Below are 12,599 nucleotides of genomic sequence, written 5' to 3' on the forward strand. Positions count from 1 at the left end.
TCCGGCTCCTCTGCCCGCGAGATGCTGACAGGGCGGGTCCATATAGCGCGAGTCACGTGACGGGCAGCCAATGGGCGAGCGCTTGAGCTATTCTCACCGACGCGACAGTAATGGTTCAAACATTTTCACCAGAAGTCACCAGAAAAAAAGACGCACAGTTTAACAGAAGTCTTGTCTTCGCCCTCTCTGAAATGAATAAAATTGATATACGTGCTAATGCTGACGTGAATTTCAACTTTATTAGATTTACATTTACAGCATTTATCAGACGCCCTTATCCAGAGCGACTTACAATCAGTAGTTACAGGGACAGTCCCCCCCCGGAGCAACTTAGGGTTAAGTGTTTTGCTCAGGGACACAATGGTAGTAAGCGGGATTTGAACCTGGGTCTTCTGGTTCATAGGCGAGTGTGTTACCCACTAGGCTACTACCACCATGCTTACAGAAAGGAACCACAGACTACATACATCAAAATAAACCAGGCCTGGGTCCCAGGCTTGCCTTCTGAGGAACATTATTTGTGTATTTTATAGTTGGTGTCACGTTAATTTACTTATTTGACTTGTTAGGCATGAAATAAATCAATATTTCTAAAAAAAAAACAAGCCTTGTGGTATGTGAGCTATATTAGCGTGGGCACATGGGACTTATTATTTGGCATGTGTCATGGTTAAAGAGATAAAAAGATTAATTTGATTAGTAGAGTATTTACACAAAATATCCCCCCTCAAAAAAAAAAAAAAAAAAACTAGGAGTAGTTTGCAGACGACCCCTTATCCATATTCTTTGTTCCAATTAAAATATCACTGCAGATGAATGGCTGTAGTGTAAGTGCATTATCAGCAGTTCTCAGGGTTGGTACTCCCTGCATGTGAAGGTTATAGAAGATGGACATCTTCTTCCCCTTCACAGTGGTCATCAGTAGACATGGCACGGTAGCTTGCTGATCGTTTTTGGGTGGGGGTCCACGCTCTACCCTGCAATGACGCTGACACTGGCAAAAAATGCCCCACTCCTACTGCATCCGTGTTACTGCTGCCAATTTAGCGCCGCCGTATAACTAACATCTGCCCATCAGTGGTCCTTCAGTCATACGTTAACCACTGATAGTTGGTGCAGCTATGTGTACTTAATAATTAATGTACAATAAGGTCCCTACCTCACTCTTTAATTTAATTTATATTTTCTATATTACATTTTCGAATTATATTTTGTATTATATTAGTGTATGTCTTCTTTATAAGCTAGCTTTTTTTCTATACGCAGTATTTAAGATACCTCTCTGGCTCAGGTACTGCACCTCATTTTGTTGTACTTATTACCATGCAATAAAGATAATGATATTCTGATTCGGATTATTTTCATCCATCATCTTCATCATTTTGGTGTCAGGGCCCTGCCAATTAGTGTATATACTCCATTCCTGTTGGATTTAGTGCCCAAATATCTAAAAGCACGTTTATTTGTTGTGACCCGGGGAGTTTGTGGTGGACATAAGAAGCATTACACTACACTTACTGAGCGTGAAACACTCTTACCTAAAGCGCCACCTGTCGACGAGAGGATGCCACTGCACCCCCACGACCGGACGGCCGAGTGCAGGCTCCCGTCACTCGGGGAGTCAGACTAGACACCGAGTAATTACTGATGGCGCCAGCCTTCCCAGACGCGCAGGTGAGCAAAACAGCAATTACACCCCCTAAATGGTCGGGCTGCTCGCGGAGCGCACCCACCTGAAGATCTGTCGCGCCAGCCGCCTCCAGCGGGCGCTCGGCCCGGACCGCGATCACGTCTCCGACGCTGCGGGACGAGTTCTGGAGAATGTGGCGGTCTAAAGGTCGTAAAAGAAGACCCGTACCCTGCTGAACCTCCCCCCCAAAACATTACAAACCATTAGGATCCTAACGGGGTACGGGCTGAAACTGGCTGAAACAATGCAATCAATTGTAGCTGAATTTAGACACAATGTCTTAATAATATCTTTATTATATTTTACATTTTCATTAACGGCATTTATCAGACGCCCTTATCCAGAGCGACTTACAATCAGTAGTTACAGGGACAGTCCCCCCTGGGGACAGTTAACTTAAGACACTTAACTTAGGGTTAAGTGTCTTGCTCAGGGACACAATGGTAGTAAGTGGAATTTGAACCTGGGTCTTCTGGTTCCTAGGTGAGTGTGTCACCCACTAGGCTACTACCACCCTACACAATTTAGTGACATATCTTTGGTTGGTTTAAAATACACCTACAGTACAGGCCAAAAGTTTGGACACACCTTCTCATTCAATGTGTTTTCTTTGTAATCATGACCATTTATGTTGGTAGATTCTCACTGAAGGCATCAAAACTGTGAATGAACACGTGGAGTTATGTACTTGGGTTCAGGTCTGGGGACTGTGGAGGCCAGGTCTCCACATTTTGTTAAGTACATAACTCCACATGTGTTCATTCATAGTTTTGATGCCTTCTGTGAGAATCTACCAATGTAAATGGTCATGAAAATAAAGAAAACACGTTGAATGAGATGGTGTGTCCAAACCTTTGGCCTGTACTGTATATTTGCCTATTCTTATGAACAAGGGACACAAAAATAATGAATGTAATTACATGATCACGCAGAGCTCATACCCTGCAGAACAACATACTGCTGGATCGTTTTTATTGGTCCTACATGGCAGACACATACTCTTGCAGTTCATGTTACAGTACAGTACAGCTTCGCTCTAGTTAGTCAAGCACTGAACATTTACAACTTTGACCCTGTGTCCTTGTGTGCATTTGAACAAGAGGCCATTACCTGGGCTCTAATGTTCGCACATCTTTTTGCCAAACTGGCAAGACTGGTTGATCCCAAACACATTTTTCCTCAGGCTGTAACCCTTCTGGAGTCACCTCAAGCTTCTTGGTGGTCTTCTTGATATCTTACTAAGATATTTGGGTTTGGAGGGTTTGACATGTTGTATTGTCATGGCATATGGCATTGTAAGTATTTTGTGAGCTACTCACTGTTGCCAAAATGTTGTTAAGTCCTTGGCCTGATATGTTCCTTGAGAACAATATTGTAGATTTGCTCAGAATTTAGGCTGGGTTTGTTTTTGGACGTACCGTGGGACCTCCCAGATGATTTAATCCATTTGCATTAAAAGCTTTGTAGGTATGCCTGAGTGTGAGAAAAATATGAGTACAGTAAAAGAACACTTACAGAATACATATTATACTCTATACATATAGTTTGTTTGTGTATATAATATTAACCAATTTTATCACTATCCTTATTAGAAGAATTACATTATGAATAATAATAGTAATAGCATCACATTTTTACAACACATAGTAAGATTTATTTATGTAGATTAATTTCAGTTCCATTTTCTTTGGTGCCCTCTTTTGTTCAGACCGGCGACACTGCGACACTTTCAGAAAACAAACATCCCTGTAGTAAAAATTGAAAACAGTAATAGAATTCATGCAATGTGTATTTTCCAAACTCTCGGCCATGGTCTAAACTGAATTATCCAACAGCTGTCGAAAAAAGTTTATATTTTACACATTCAAAAACGTCCCGAAATCTATATTCTGAAAGTCCCCTGCAATACCAAGCAACAACTCACAACAACAGTGTATTAACCATAAGTCTGTCTACGCCGCAAGCGAACATGTAATTAATTTCAACGTTGCGCCACTGGGGGGCAGCAGCGATCCGCTCTGATCACGGGGCAACGCCTTCCGAACAAAGTAAAGGTTATAGGCCTTTTCATTACAGGTTATAGTTTTTGAAAGCAGTACAATTAAAAACATATACGGACATTAAGTCGTAAAATATGTAAAATATTAATGCGTCATGACGTGAGTTTCTCCCGTCGGAGGGGTGATGCAGATGTTGACTGTGTGGTGGAGAGTACAGACATTTGCCTTTCATAGCTCATCTGGTCATACCAGGAAAGCAAATTGGTCTCCATACCCAATGTTCAATATATGACATAAAAGGAATTATGAAGCAGGTGTCATTTTAAATGTATTCATTAACTCAAATTCCACCTTCTTGCAGACTGGCAAGTTCCTGGAAGCTGAAAAGTTCAAAGGAAGCTCCTGCATTTCTTTGTCATGCACACAGATGGCTTTGATAAATGTAATGCCAGAAGGCAGCAAAATGAAATCAAACTTAGCCAGAGCATCTGACTCCTGTCTGCTTTTTGAAAAGTGCCAGAAAACATGGTCTTCAAAAGAAGACACCGTTATAGGTGTTATAAGCTGAAGCGCTTTAAGCATACCTTTCCCAGTATATCCTATCCAACTTCTGATGTTATGTCCATCTAACGTTATTTTATCAGTTGTTCGGCTGAGTTGAGATCTGGTAACTGAAGCTCACATCATTTTCATTCACATCAATCATTCAGCTGAACTCACGGCTTTCTGGAACAAAAAGGTTATTCATAACCCCCACTATGATCATTATGTTTTGTTATTATTTGATAATTTTATGTTATGTTCAATAAAGAACTCCCCTGTCGGTGTTTTGAATGCTGTGCTGTGGCTTGTGACGCTGGTGTTATGAAATTGGTTTGAGCTTGAGGCTTGCATGCTTCCACTGAGACGTGAATAAAATCATGACGGGGCATGAGAGGCACAGGCTGCTGCTGCTGGGACGCTGGGCAGTAGTGTTAAGCAGCCAGTTTGCCTCCAGGTCCTTAACCCCGCCTTTCTGCCTCCTGGTGGTGGACTTCCTGTGCGAGGTGTTCGGCCAGTGACAGGAGGGGTATGATGGAGCTGCTTTCATCCTAAGGGCCTTTCAGTGAGTTAGACACCAGAACTGGTCATGTGTTGAAACATCGGGCGTCATTCACTCCCCCAGGTACACTGTGTCCTCAGCATTCAGTACATTTTATTTACATTTTGTTTAACTGGCACTGCCAAGGTGTCTCTTGAAAGGAATGGCTAATAGTTATAACAAATAGTGTTACTAGTATCACTGCATCAATATTCACATTTGCAATCCAGTGAGTAATCAGTAGCACTGGATGGTTCCAGATAAACTCGGACAGGGGTCACTGGGGTCTGAGTTGCCCAATGAAGCTACCTTAATCATTTTGTTAATAGTTTTATTAAAGGGGATTTGAATCCACCAACTGCCATGGTGGCACTGAGCATGGCTCCGTCCCCAAACAATGCTGCTGCGCTAATCTTTTTCTCTTTTTACGATTACTGATCAGCATGTTGTGGCATTGTGCAGCTTGTAGTATAGTGAGGACGAACGTCAGACTGGGGCTGGGTTGCTATGTGAGCGAGGAGACAGGGGTGGGGACAGTCTGTTGTGGGGCGGGGTAGAATGGTGGATTTTAGGAGTGGTTGGGTAAGTGTTGAAGAAAGGGTATGTTCTGGCAGGGAAATGGAGGGAATTTATGTGTTTGACGAGAGCGAGCTCCACCACTGACTGCCTACTTGCCTCAACAAGCAAACAGCTCCCAACTAAATAGGACTGGAACAAAATTATGAAATCTTCTGAATGCAGTTAAATGGTAGCAGTGGATTGTGACAAGGGAACACTCAGCAAAAACTGCTGTTTTTATCAGTACTAACTTCTCTTGGCTAATTTAATCAGTATCTCATAATTCAGTAAGACGCACTACAATTAAATTATTTTATGTTGAGACAAAACTGCACATGCACCAGAAATGTATGCCTTCTAGTCAGAAAAAAGAGAATGTGGACAAGTGCTTTGTCAGCACACAAACACACCCTGCCCTACAGTAAAAATCTTGAAATGCTATGTGGCGAAGTCTATGAACTCTTCTGCTGCATAACACTGCATTCTTTCCAGTGTCATCATGGTTCAGATGTAACGCACATGTACGTGTATGCGGTTGTGAGTTGGTGTCCAGGCTCTGGCTTTGTGTGTGTGGAGTTTGCATGCTTTGCGTTGCCGTTGGTTTCCTTTGGGTTCTTCAGTTTCCTCCTGTCGCCCAAAGGGGTGCACTCGAGGTGGATTGGGGACTAAATTGTAAACTGAATGGTGTATGAATGGTATGTGCGCCTGGTGGTGTTCTGGCACCCCACCCTGGTTCTGGACAGTGAGTGAGTGAGAGTGTATGCAGAGACAGATGGTGTAAACGGATACAGATACATGTGCTCTTTGTGAAGAAATAAGACAGCAAATGTTTAACATAAATAATAATAATCGTTGTTATCATTAATATATCATTGTTTGTTCCTAGTGATAACCTGTCCAGTCAGCACTAAGAAATACATGCCTGCACACACATACAGCATGAACAGGAATGTCTGAAATTTGACATGTGTCATGCTCTCAATTGGATTACCACAGTGTTTCATACAGATATGTGAACTCTAGACAGCCTGTCAGTGTGTGTGTGCGCACTGTGTCTGTGTGTGCGTGTGTTTGAAATCCCCCGGGTTGGTAAGTGAGAAGGTGAATTGTGGTCTTTTGTAGATAAATATGGCTGTTTAGTCCTTCAGCTCAGTACTATATATTGGAATAGGTCGCTGTAGATAAAGAAACTGGTACTTTAGAACTCTTTATCTGGTCATATTATGTAGATGAAAAGATGTAGATGATAAATGTACATAAATCATAAATGTATGAAAATATAAAAGAAAGGGTGAGGTCAGCACAAAGTTATAACAACAAAAATAATGATACTACTACTACTACCACAAACAATAATGATGATGATGATGATGAATAAATAATTGAATTTAGTGGTGAGCAAAAACAAAAATTAAGAATTAAACATGGATGCATAAATAACAGGCACACGGAACCCAGGAATTGTTGGGCAAAAAATTTGCAAATATTACATCGTATTAACAAAAGATCTTCACATTTTTTAAATGCAATTTTAGTTATGAAATATGTGTGAATCATAATCAGACCTATAATTGTTCTTGCAGCAACTGCCCTGATCGATGAGCAAAGCTCTCAGCCCTGAGGACTCAGAACACACTGTTCCAAGCCAACAGCCACCCAGCGGATGTGTGAGGGTTTATGGGTAATGTTGCCCTGCCTCGTCTCCAACGGAAACGGTACAGGTCATAACAAAACCTACTGCCCTGGTACTTTCTCAGCCTGGAGGCATTAATTCATATACGCACACCCTATCACACAGAAACCACATCACATTATCAAACACATGTACATGACCATTACAAACAGACACACACACACACACACACACAAACAATCTAATTAAAACTAGGAATTACAGGGGAGTGTTTTCTAAGCATCTGCCATTTAGTCTGGTCTGAATTCCATGCTTTACCATGGGACTACACACAACATCTAATGCTCTCACAGAGAACGTAAGGGGAGCAGCACACACTCTGTTGCAATGATGAGTAATTATACAAACGTGAGTAAATATGCATCAATTTTTCTAAACTGCTTATGCAGTTCGAAGTGTACTGTAGAGTGCAGCACCGTTAATCCTTGGGCCAGCCCAGTGCAACCAGTATAGAGGGAACCAGTCCATCACAGGGTTTAATGGTTAAAATACAAACTTTTTAGACACTTTTTAAATTTGGAGACTGCACACAAGTTCAGACCAATTCTATCCTTTAGAGGAATTCCAGGGCCTGTGAGGACTCACTTATTATAGTTTATCATAGTTTACAAGCGGTGAAGATAACTGCACTACAGATGGCCTTTCAATTCTCATTTCTCTCAAGAAATTCGGGTTGTGATTAATCTTAAGGCATATTTTAGTTTACATTTCAATCGCATTATTTGAGTCATCAGACCATCTTGCATACCATGCAAGTGAGAAAATAAGAAGTCAGAATGGGGTCCATTGTTGCTAAAATGTCATTAGAACTGATTTTACGGCAAGAGTTGCTATGCAACTCCTCAATCTCTTTAATCTCCCGGAGGTCCCATGCTACAATAGTTACAATTAGATTAGATTAATGCATTTTCTAAAGTTAATAAAAGAAAAAAGTTTAAGTGCTGGAATCTTACAGACTGCACACATGGAGAGGAACAGTACTGACACTTGGCAGTTGATCAGAGTTAAATGTTATCAATGGAGGAATGCACACATTCTCACATACTAAATTAATGAGAATGAGTCACTGACCGCGAGACTGTGAAACCCCCTTAATGTGCCGTTTACTCAGAGAAGTGCTAGCAAGGAGTGTTAGCACGCTTATCCTATGCTTGCTTGCGTATGTGTGTACATCTTTAAATGCTGAGTGTGAATGCTAGCATGCTAGTGCTAGGCTTGTGCCTGTAAGGTTAAGCTTTCCTCTTTTACGATGAGCACTCTTGGCGTAAACAAGGCATTTCTGTGCAGAACAGCAGCTAAGTGGTGAAATTTATGAGGCCGGTTGAAACTAGGTGCTTGACTGGATGCATGTGTGAATTTCTGAGCCAGAAGCCAAAGCCACAGTGAATGTGACAGTCACATGTTGCTCCTGCAGCAGCAGCTCAGTGGGGGGGGGATTCTGTCTCTAATTTGGGTGGAGTAAGATTTAGGCTTAACCTAATAAGTTATCCTAATCAGTAGGTATTTACTTGTCCCCTGTACAGTACAGGCCAAAAGTTTGGACAAACTTTCTCATTTCTTTATTTTCATGACCATTTAAATTGGTTGATTCTGACTGACGGCATCAAAACTATGAATGAACACATGTGGAGTTATGTACTTAGTGAGAATCAGTGAGAATCTACAAATGTAAATGGTCATGAAAATAAAGAAAACACATTGAATGTGAAGGTGTCCAAACTTTTGGCCTGTACTGTATGTGTGTGTGTGTCCAGGTGGTCTCAGATAAAGACTTGTTTGATGGGTTTCTTTGCAAAGACTTGCATTCTACTGAGGCATTGAAGCCACAGAATGAAGCCTATCAGAATGACCACAGGGCCTGCTGCACCTCACAATTTCTCCCGTATGTGTATGTGTGTGTGTTTTTCCTGAAGCACATAGACAGAGAACTCTCCACAAGGATCAAAAGAAAAGTTCTTCGAGTCATGTGCACACACAGACACGTTTTAAGCAAAATTATGACAATGGTTTATTCTAAAAATGTAATGAATTTTTACAAATAATAACAGATAAATGAACAAATAAGTTTAAACTTTTTTCATTGCTTCTTAACCCCTGTACTGGTGACCTAGATCATTAAATAGGACCTATGGATGTACTGTTTTAAATGGTGAGAGATTCCAACTGGCTACCATTCCTGTTTCTAGTGGATACAAGCAAAGGACAATAACTGTGTACTTAGCCAGATTTTTGTTTTTCAGCATCATTTCTTCTGACCACATTTCACCTTTTGTGCTCTTTATCCTACATGCTGGTCTCACTGCTTTTGTTCTTTTCCCCCACAGTAGCTCAAAAGCCCTCAGCTATGAACAATAACTACTGTAAGGCTGCCTGTAGAGGCACAAAAACACATGGCCTTGTTCAGTGATTCTGTGTCAAACAGGGTAAGAGCCCCACCCGTAGCATTCTGTGCTACTGGCCACACACACACACACACTTCCGCACATTGGACATTCGATGGCCCTGGACACATATATTTGTTTTGGGCACAGTGTGATTTGATTTCTCCTCTGGGAGACTTTTACATATTTTGAATATTTACAGAAAACACACACACATCCTCTTGATATCAGACACATGCTGCACATATCAGGAAAAAGTACATCTGTATTTTTTTTACTGATACAGTGATTTATTCCAAAAAGCAGTTCAAAGAAAGACTTTTTGTTCTTCTGGGCCTTAGGGCATCTGCTGACAAATGCGGCAGAGCATACACACAAACACACATACTCCTCAGCTTAACCCTACCCCTAAACTTTTCCCTTTAACAAGATGTAAGTTTCTCCCATCATTGTGAGGACATTGGAACCCAAATGTTTAAGATGTTTTTATATATATATATACACACATGTACATACTCAGCCATCCTGACTTTGTGCAAAGGGTGTGTGTGTGTGTGAGAGAGAGAGAGAGTGAGAGAGAGACTGTATACATTTTTGTAGTCTAGTTTCCGGTTGCCATGGCTGTGAGTCACCAGAGTCTTGCCCTCTGTCCCTTGAGGGATGTGTCAATTTTATTTTTTGTACGAGCATGTAGAGGCACAATCTTCTGTTGCTATGTGACAAAGTCCATTTGATTTCTAGCACAAATAAAATTTGTTGAATTCAGGCAATGTGCCTGATAAAGGATCTGAGTTCCAGTCTGTCCCAGTGTTTACCAGTATTCCGAACAGGGCCCTTATTGGCTGTCTGTCTGTGTGAGAGACACATAAAAACCTCGACGACATGAGTTTTGGCACGGTCAACAACACTGTCAGTTTTTTTACATATGGTGTCTGCGTGTGGGTGTATGTGTGTGTGTGTGTGTCCATGGATCACTTGACAAATCAGAAGAATATTTCAGAGTGGGTTTTATCGCTACCTGGTACCTTGAACCACTGTATCCACATTATTTCATGTACATCTACCACTGCACTCTTAATGCTGAAGAACAAATAATAAGACTGCACACTTCTGTTCCACTCCACAGTCTGTTTACTGCTCCTGAAGAACATAAATCTCCACATAAATCTCTGGACCATGTCAGTTGAAGACAATTCCAAACTGTTTTCCACCAAAAAAAATTCTGCTAAGAAAGAAGCCGGAGGGGGGAAAGCAAAACACACACTCTCTCTCTCTCTCTTTCATTCTCAGGTCTCAGATTTCTCTCTTCATGTCAGAGTTAGAGGGTGCACACACCTGGATGGACCCTCAGATCATCTTACTGCTTCTCAGACACAGATAAAAACAGGCGGGTGATGGATTAGCAAAAAGAATGACTGAAAAGGTCAATGGCCTTTGTATCACTTTGATGGTTTGGAGGTAGTCTTTAGAAGACACACACACAGCTTTTAGTTGTGTACCTTGCATTTTCCATGTTGGGCAAAATAAGTAGAATCAATACTGATACTGATTTCATCATCATGTTCCAGCAGTGGATTCATGGTGAGACTGAAAGGTCCACCCGCTCTGTCTTAAATAGGCTTCTTCACCAATCATTTTTGCATCTGTTTCTTTGTTCACATTTGTCACATGATGGCCTTTCTGTTGCAAGCTATTGTCTTCCCAAGCGAATGCACCACGTGACCTCTCACTATAGCTTTCTAAAATTAAAACGGAGTCATAATTAAACCTTATCTCATGCATGAAAACACAGGCCTACACAGTGCATCCTTGTGATAGATTATCACAATGTATTGTAAATTAGTTTTGCTACATATAGGAGCTGTATTGCAGTCCCATTTTTTAAACAAATGTAGATGATTACTTGTTTTCCAACATTTATGTCTAGCAGTTTAGGGTTAAGGCTTGAGATGTTGTGGATTGGATGCTTGTGGTTTGAGAAAATCAACAGGGATGTAAATTTTCCTTCCTTAACAAGTGCAGTGATCAGGGTGCTTCATTGCATAAAGACTCCACATATCCAAGACATGCTTGGACCTGGACCTAGAAGCATGCCTGATGACCTGTGCGTCACATCCACCCATACCCTCAACCACATGAGTCAGAGACGACTGTCTATATTGATCGGCCTGGTGTACAGAATGTCCGGGTGACTAGGACCTGCCCCTCCCTTTTAGCCCTACATCCTCTGTTCCATCCTTCTATAAATCCCCTCCCAGAACCACCCAAATTCCTCCTTTCCTCAAATCCTCACTTCACTGGATGATTTTATACAAGGTTATCATCTACACATACAATATCTGCATGTGGAGTAGTGAGGTAGTTATATCAATTTTAAAGCATGACCAGAACAAGGCTGTTGCTGTTCAGTCAAGACATCTTGTATGATTATATAACGACACTGAGAAGGAGGGAAGGTGAAAGGCAGAGTGCTGGGTGTGGTAGTGCAGTCTAGTGAGGTAGATCTTTGGCTTTGATGAGGGCACACCCAGTCATAAAATCGCACCCAGAGGGGCCCTGTTTCATTTCCAAAAGAGCGACGGATAGAATAGAAGTCAAGTATATCAGCAGGGGAATTCAGGCTTTCAACAAGATAACTATCAGGTCCTTCATGTGGGGTTTCTTCTCCTCCATGTTGGCATCTCATGAACACAACGTCTAAACCAAATGTGTAGATTATAATTGGCAGGTTAGTGAACGAGACAGTTGTGTGCTAGCACCACTGGAATATCCCACCAATGTGATAATAAGCTGTTTCATTTACATGCTTAACTTTGATTTTAAATATTTTTCTGAGTTGATTGGCACCTTAGTTCATGATTTACAACTATTTTTTGTACAAACTAGTCAATTGTGTCCATTTTGGTTGACAGTGTTCAGCTGTGACTGACAACATTTATATCTCAGGCTTCTGTTCAGTGTTTGAAAAAACAATTCTGATTGACAGATTCGTTGTGTAGAAAAATCACAAATCACATTATAATTTATACATTTTATATAAATTTTCTATAACTAGAAAAGCTAAAATCGAATTTAGTTTCACACACAGACACAATCAGCTATTATTCTCCATCCATGCAGATTTATGCACTGACTGACCAACATCCACAGGCTGAGAACAGGGCGTGGCTCAGCTACTGTGTGAATTTCCTCCTGT

The sequence above is a fragment of the Denticeps clupeoides genome, chromosome 5, assembly GCF_900700375.1.
Source record: "Denticeps clupeoides chromosome 5, fDenClu1.1, whole genome shotgun sequence".
Classification (NCBI taxonomy): Eukaryota; Metazoa; Chordata; class Actinopteri; order Clupeiformes; family Denticipitidae; genus Denticeps; species Denticeps clupeoides.